This window comes from Anser cygnoides, chromosome 1, assembly GCF_040182565.1.
Source record: "Anser cygnoides isolate HZ-2024a breed goose chromosome 1, Taihu_goose_T2T_genome, whole genome shotgun sequence".
NCBI classification, from domain to species: domain Eukaryota; kingdom Metazoa; phylum Chordata; class Aves; order Anseriformes; family Anatidae; genus Anser; species Anser cygnoides.
In genome coordinates this window covers 49,804,658-49,813,029 of record NC_089873.1, presented here as the reverse complement: position 1 = coordinate 49,813,029, position 8,372 = coordinate 49,804,658, and the positions used below count along the sequence as shown (strand labels likewise).

Here is an 8,372-nt window from a genome sequence, read left to right as displayed (position 1 = left end):
GGTATCTTTGCCATTAACTCCAGGAGACAGTCAGGTCTGATAGCAGACAAAAGCATTCTGCCTATTTGATATTTTTTGAGGTGCCTTACATTTTCATGAGACCTCACATTTTCATTAAGAACAAGGTGAGTATGTCATTCAAATGTAACTGTATGAAAACCAGACATTTAGTCTGGCTGATTGATCTAGGTTCCTACTGTACCCAAAGCAAACAGAGACACGTACAGTCATCCCACCTGTCCTAGAGATAGCTGTCCTAGAATAACATAAATGTCTGTCTGGTCTCGCCGTTGATCTTGAAGAGAGACCAAATACCTAAAAGAAGGCACCTAAAAAAATGATCCCACCTAAACAAGTGTCTAACTCGGGCACTACTGCTGCTGTAAATACAAGTATAAAGAAGCAGTTCAGACAAGGTACCTTCTCTTGTTTTCCTGTAAACGCAATGGAGAAGAACAGTCCTACTCCCTCAGCTGGGCACCTACATTAAATGACCTAAATATGGCCTCAAAATTTCAGCCAGTACAACTGAGAACAGACCTAATGGCTTTACTGAATTCTGCCAACTATGAACTGGGTCTGGGGGAAGAATACGGAAGATATATATTCTTTGTTCCTCATCAAGCTCTCATGCTCTTCTGCAGTTGAACAGAAAGGCCTGTTGATGCTGTTTAAAATGTCTCTTTGCTATTTCCAGCTTTTTTTTTTCCTTTTTTTTTCAGATATTTTATATATTCTCCCCACTCTTGTGCTAGCCTCCACAAGAGAGTACAAGACCACTAATGAACTACAGTGCCGGTGCCAGTCTTCCGCATCACTAATATACGTCCCCCCCCAACCCTACTGGTTTACTTTCCTTCTCCATATATTTTGCATCTCAATGCCTAGTTCCAGGTACTACAAAGGACCCTCCAAGGCCACAATGCCTTTAAAGGCTGCATCTGTTAAAATGGGTCATGGCCTGCTCTATGGCCCTGCTGGCACAACAGCTGTAAAATACGTTCTAATGATTTGTACTGCTGAGGGTATGCAGCTGAACTCTTTTCAGCCTGTCCCTCTCCCCTTCCACCCTCCCCCCATCCTGACACTGTAGATCCATGCAGACAGTTGACAGAGAACAGATTTTTGGTCCGTGCTATCCCACAGATTTGCATTGTTGGGGAGATGCTGGTGAGATCAGGTCAATACCAGACCTAAGAGACTGTCAAGCAAGCAGCATGAATGAACAGCTTTTGACAAGGTTTATCCAAGGTCCTCGTCCCACTTTGTTTACAGATATAGACATAGCAAGTCTAGTAATGTCAATAATGCTTACTGAACAAGTTCTGTCAAATATATGTCTGCATCTTCCGCCTAAATCTATGAGTGTCATTTAAGTGTGAACAAGAATATGAGATGACTGCAACACTTCAAACCCAATGTCTACTATTCATGCTAAAGAGGAACATTCTTACATTTTTATTCCACACGTTCATTAAGATGTACTCCAATAAGTTCCTTGCCTTGAAACCCATTTTTTTTCCTGCAGTATCCCATTTTACAATGATAGATGATCAAATCACTTCATCCAGAATTTTAACAATAAAGGTATCAAAAGTTTAAATGGAACAGCTCTTTAAAAAAATATAGCAAAGCAGAAAGAAGGACCCTTTTCTCAACAGGAAGACAAACTGAATTTAGCATTCTTTCATTGTGGATAAAATGTGGACAAAATGTGTTTATTGTGAAACTTTCCATCAATTTAAAATAAATGTCAGGTTATATTATGACCAATGGTTTCTGTTCCTATTGCGTCAAAATTTCCCTGACCTAATACGACAGACTACATTTAGAAAAACCAATCTATTTATCAACACTACCAGGTTTGTCTCATCTGTTCTCTTTTCCCATTTGGATTTCTTCTCTTTCTGGAATCCAATCAACCTCTGACTCAGACGTTTCCTCAGATTTTCGAATAATTGACCTTAAGTCTTAATCAGGAGTAAAAGCAGAAGCAGGTGGGAAGAATCCTTGTAATTTTGTTTATAAGAACATATTTCCAGAAACCTTGCCTGAACTCACTGGAAACATAGCTTTAATTTTCCTCCTATAAAGGATGGATTAACTGAGTTTGCAGGAAAATCCTCCACTTCAAATATTTAATCGTGTGCTCTTACTGCCTGTTAAAAGTCTGTTAAGGCTATGGCAGCAATACGACTTTGTGTTACAGTTCTTGCATTTGAATTTACATCCTGAATATAAGGAGCTGGAGTCAAAACTGTGTCATCCTCATTGTTTCAAGACATGTAAAGGCATCAGGGTCTAGAGAAGGTCACAGTGCTTGGTGTCAGAAGTTTCATAAGAAAATAATAAGAATATCTGATAAGGAAACAACAATAATTTAGATAACAATGTCCTACTCAAAAGTCATCCTATGAAGGGACTTTTCATAAGCTTAGGTATGAAAACAAAAAAGAGAAATGTAAAAGTTTGTGTCACTTTAAAAGGAAAATGACTATAGTCCGAGCTAGGTGTTTGTCTTTACTGTTTAGATGCTAGAGAATCACAGAGTATCACAGATTTCTAGGTTGGAAGAGACCTCAAGATCATCGAGTCCAACCTTCGACCTAACACTAAGTACTCCACTAAACCATATCGCTAAGGGCTACATCTAAACGTCTTTTAAAGACCTCCAGGGATGGTGACTCCACCACCTCCCTGGGCAGCCCGTTCCAATGCTTAATAACCCTTTCGGTAAAGAAGTACTTCCTAACATCCAACCTAAAACTCCCCTGTCGCAACTTTCGCCCATTCCCCCTCGTCCTGTCACCAGGCACGTGGGAGAACAGACCAACCCCCACCTCTCTACAGCCTCCTTTAAGGTAACTGTAGAGAGCGATAAGGTCGCCCCTGAGCCTCCTCTTCCCCAGGCTGAACAAGCCCAGCTCCCTCAGCCACTCCTCATAAGACTTGTTCTCCAGACCCCTCACCAGCTTGGTCGCCCTTCTCTGGACTCGCTCGAGCACCTCCATGTCCTTCCTGTAGCGAGGGGCCCAAAACTGAACACAGTACTCGAGGTGCGGCCTCAACAGAGCCGAGTACAGGGGCACAATCACTTCCCTAGACCTGCTGGCCACACTGCTTCTTATACAGGCCAGGATGCTGTTGGCCTTCTTGGCCACCTGGGCACACTGCTGGCTCATATTCAGCCGACTATCAACCAATACTCCCAGGTCCTTCTCGGCCAGGCAGCTTTCCAGCCACTCATCTCCCAGCCTGTAGCTCTGCTTGGGGTTGTTGCGCCCCAGATGCAGGACCCGGCACTTGGCCTTGTTGAACTTCATGCAGTTGACCTCAGCCCATCGCTCCAGCCTATCCAGATCCTCCTGCAGACCCTTCCTGCCCTCGAGCAGATCGACACACGCACTTAGCTTGGTGTCATCTGCAAACTTACTGAGGGTGCACTGGACGCCCTCATCCAGATCATCAATAAAGATATTAAAGAGGGCCGGCCCCAGTACCGAGCCCTGGGGGACACCACTAGTGACCGGCCTCCAACCAGATTTGACTCCATTCACCACAACTCTCTGGGCCCGGCTATCCAGCCAGTTTCTAACCCAGCGAAGCGTACGCCAGTCCAAGCCACGAGCAGCCAGTTTCTTGAGGAGAATGTTGTGGGGAACTGTGTCAAAAGCCTTACTGAGGTCAAGGTAAACCACATCCACAGCCTTTCCCTCATCCACCAAGCGCGTCACTTGGTCATAGAAGGAGATCAGGTTCGTCAAGCAGGACCTGCCTTTCATAAACCCATGCTGACTGCGCCTGATCACCTGCTTGCCCTGCAAGTGTCGCGTGATGACGCTCAAGATAATCTGCTCCATGAGCTTTCCTGGCACTGAGGTCAAACTAACAGGCCTATAGTTCCCCGGGTCAGCCCTGCAGCCCTTCTTATAGATGGGCGTCACATTGGCTAGCCGCCAGTCAACTGGGACCTCCCCCAATAGCCAGGACTGCCAATAAATGATGGAAAGAAAAAAAAATTTACTATAGGGGAGAGCGCGAACGCAGTCCCCACTACCACAAATTATGCAGTCGAGTTTCCCCGTTTAATATAAAGTCCTCTCATCGAGGACGTATCAGATATTAAACTGATAAGAACAGATACTACACTTGATCTTAGCCAAAAGGCCGAGAAGCGATGTTTCTGTTCCGAGAATGTTTCTGTTTACATGCTAGAGAATGATTCCCACTGACTTCAATAGGTTAAGTTTTCAGAATTTAAAGTGGTGGATGATTAGGACTTACTGGAAAGGTGACTGTGGCTTAATCAGAAAATAAATAAAATAAAATAAAATAAAATAAAATAAAATAAAATAAAATAAAATAAAATAAAATAAAATAAAATAAAATAAAATAAAATAAAAAGAGCACGATGCTTAGAAAACACAAAGAGCTTATCAGAATATTCAAGGATAAGCTTTGGGTAGCCAGCAGACTTTGAGATGTTTACCTAAAACTGGACATTTGAAGTTATCCAACTGTTCTTTGTGCATCTACTTAAAACACAAAAATCTATAAGATTTAAGAAAATAAAGAAAAAAAAAGTTTATTCACTGCACCATTCCCAAAAAAATGATTATTTAAAATCGTTTAAAGTACTTTCTTGTTTTCATATATTTTACTATATTATTTCTCCTCTATAAAGTCATTTTCCTAGAGCTATTTACAGAATATTAGATTAAAATTCTATAAAAATAAGGGAAACTTCTTTCATACACTGGTAGGGATGCCAAAGCAGTACAAAATTCTTCCAATACTCTTATGATTATGTGAGTATTATTGGCCAGTAGCTAGTGTTGAGCATAGGTCAGTTTGTTGAATAGGTCATTATTTGTTGAATAAGGTATCACAAAGTACCCAAAAGGTGTTTTGAGCTAACAACAACAACAACAAAAAGTAGCTTTAGCTTAGAGAAAATGAAAATTAAAAAAAAATAAATAAAACCCTTTTGTAGTGTTGTACATATTGTTTATTCCTAGATATAACAAAAGCCTTTACCCTTACAGAGTAAAACATTGGGGTTTATAGGTGTTTTCCATTTGCCCAAAGAACTGCCAGAGGAACAGGCACTGAAGACCTAATTTATCACTTCATTAGATCAACTGGAATTAAAGATTCTCTGTGCGGTTTTCTGAGACATAAAAATGAATTAACTCTAAAAACTAACTCTCTACTTTCCGTTATTATTACAGTTCCTTTTTTCTTGTTTCTACTTCTCGAATATGCCCACATATGCAGGTAATGTAAATAAAATAAGTCTGGTTCTTTCATATTCAGAAACAAAACAAAACAAAGCAAAAACCCAGAAACAAACAAACAAACAAACAAAAACAGTATTTTCTGTTTTCAAAGTAATTGAAAAGCTAGCGGTATATAGTGAATATGAGTCTTTTATTTTTTTTTTATTTTTTTTTTATTTTTGCTGTTACTGCTGTGGCTGCTGTTGCTGTTACTGATTATTTACTAGCCAGTGAGGTGTGTTTATGTTATTTTCTTGAAATGAAACCTCAGGACTATCCAAAAAAAATTTAAACTCAGAAGTTAGGTTTTTTTTAGAACATAAAATTGAACTTTTACTGAGAAATCTCAAAGAGAGAGAACAGAAATAAAAGAATGTAAATCTCTCTTCTTCCAGCCTCCTTTTTCTTTCAGTGCAAGTCCTTTCCTCCAGACCACAGTACAGCACATCAGGGACCTCCAGGGTAACATCAAACTTGTCCCCTTGAGTCCCCTTGAGTCCTTAGGAAAAGCCTGTCTTTCAAATCCTTCTTTGTGTGCCTTCTTTGTGTTCCTGGTTCCCAAACTGTTATAATTGAATAATTTTCTGTGAATTTATTCTGTTCCTACATATATTTCCTTACTAATTTTGTTGTGTCCACTTTCTGTTTTGTCCTAGACCTTTAATTCAAGTCATAAAATACCCAAGAAAGAAACACTGAAATACCTGCATAATGGCCCAGAGTCTGTTTTTTTTCTGGACATATCATACAGCTAATAGTCCAGTCCCCTGTGCAAGGGAACTCTGTACTAAGATGACTCTTCAGGTGTAACCTCTGTTAGAGAAAACATTTGGAAGAGCAGAGGTAACATGGGAAAAATGAGATTAATGCTTCCCAGTGCATAAGTGCCTAATATTATATTTTGGCAAAACAAGCCCAGAGAAGCCTACATCTCTTGCAAGAAATGCTGAAAGCTGGGAATGTCACACGTGCTGCAAAAGAACTGAGAACTGAGTTTGTTCCTTAATTATTCCTTTCTTCCCCCACACTGAACAGAGGAGCACACAGCACAAAAGAGGAGCTGGGACAGGGTGTATGGCAGTGCCTTTACACCTCAGCAGTAAAGGTGTGTACAGCTGTCCAGGTAATGTTATCTGAAAGGTCTCTCTCCCTCTTTCACTGGTTGCCTAATTGCTTCCTTCCTCGTGAAGCACTAACGAATGATAATGAATGGAAGACATTTATGAATCCACCAGCTTGTCTCAGAATAAAATAAAGCAGAAGATTTCTTTTGGAAATATAAGTTGCAAGCTTATAAGAATATAATATATGTAATTCTTATATACAGATTGTGATAGGAAGAGGCTTGTGTAATAATGTGTATTATGTTCAGGTGAAGGACTTGCCTAGGATCCTATGTAAACTTCATCAAAGTGCTGCATAAAAAAATCCCTTAAGCATTTGGGGTTTTATCTTGTCTGTGCTTAGACCTCCTCTAGACATTCAACAAGGTACTTTCCACATTTCCCTTTGGGATCAATAAGAATACTCACAGTACCATTTATTCTAAAGGTTCTCACTATTTGCTTTGTAGTTTTTACCTCACACCAGTCTCCTTGCCACTAATGCATACACCATCTCTTATTATTTGGAAATTGAGAGGGTTCTATTCATAGGTACAGACAAAAGTTCATAGAAGATAAATGGTTCTCCTCCTCTGCTGTTGTATTCATTCTCATTCATACATTTTGGCGTAGAGAGAAACTTTTATTTAGTCTTTAGTTTTGGAGTAGTTTTACCTTATATCAGCAACTAAACACTAACTGCATCAGATAACTGGAGACCAGGTCTGGATAGTGTAATTGGGTGTATACAAAACCTTGTTCAAAACCTTACTGCATCCATTTGTGCGACCCCATTTTACTGCATACCTGCAGAATTCTATGAAACCCTCCACTTCACAAACAATTTCAGAACAACTCTCTCTCTCTCTCCCTCCCTCTCACATCTTTCTTTTACCAAAAATGCCATCCCATTGAAATACATGGCGCTATGTTCCTTTTTTCACATACAAATCCAATTCCCAGGAGACTTTGTTAACAAATTTACAAATGAAATGCTTGTAAATGATAAGGACAACAATAAATAAATAAATAGAAGCAGTTAAGACCTTTGAAGCACTTTTCAATGGCCTTTAATGGTAAGAAAGTGAAGGTTTATTTTTAACTGAAGCTTTTACTGAAGCAGCAATTCTTTTTTGTTTCCAACCAGATGGGAGTGTCTGGAATGTTCTTTTTTATTTTAAAAATAAGTCATCATTTTCACCATCAGCACTCAGATAGGAGTCACACTGATCACAATGCTAGCGGTTGAAAGGTTTGTGTATTTTTGTGGTTTCTTGAATAAATATCAGTAATTTAATTTTAGTGTTCTCAAATTTGTGGAATGTAATATTTGGAAGGGTATAAGAACTGAGAATCATTCTACTCAAGAAACAAATGCTTTCAGTCTTATTACACTGGATAGAAGAAGGGCTTTTTGTTTTGCTTTGCTTTTTCCCATGGGGGAACAAGAACGAATAAAGTCTCAACTACACTTAGCAACAATTGCTAAAAATGAACTCACTGATTAAAAGTCTTTACTTCTTTTAAATATGCTGATCACACTTAGCTCATCAACACTTTGTTCTTCTGTCCAAGGATAGTATTGTCGTGATATCGTAAAATGTTTTCTGTGAGTGATTTAAATAAAACAAGCTTACAAATCTCCTTCATTTTTTCTTTCTCCCCCCAGGAAGGGGACATGGTGTTTTCCAGCCTCACAGTCTCGATTATCTGTTTCTGCCTGGTGTATCCAGTTCATGCTGCAAAAAGCCAGTCCTAAGAACTAAGCCAATACTACAGCATTTATTTTCTGTGTAAAGTCTCTGTAGACAAAGAAAAGGTCTTTTTTAAATGTTATAAAAAAGAAAAAAAAAAAACAACTGTCCACAGTTCGCCAGAACTGTTCTTACAGTTTATGCTGTGAAGGATTCTGTGCTTTCTGTTGCTCAGCTGGGGTCAGAGGAACTCAACTCCACTGCTCTACCTATTGCCAAATGGGACACTTTCATGA

At 39.4% G+C, this 8,372-nt stretch overlaps 1 pseudogene; it reads right to left on the bottom strand.

The window, feature by feature from the left end:
• Window positions 1-4,070: 4,070 nt before the first annotated feature.
• On the bottom strand, window positions 4,071-4,179 carry LOC125182481 (U2 spliceosomal RNA; annotated as a pseudogene).
• Window positions 4,180-8,372: the final 4,193 nt, after the last annotated feature.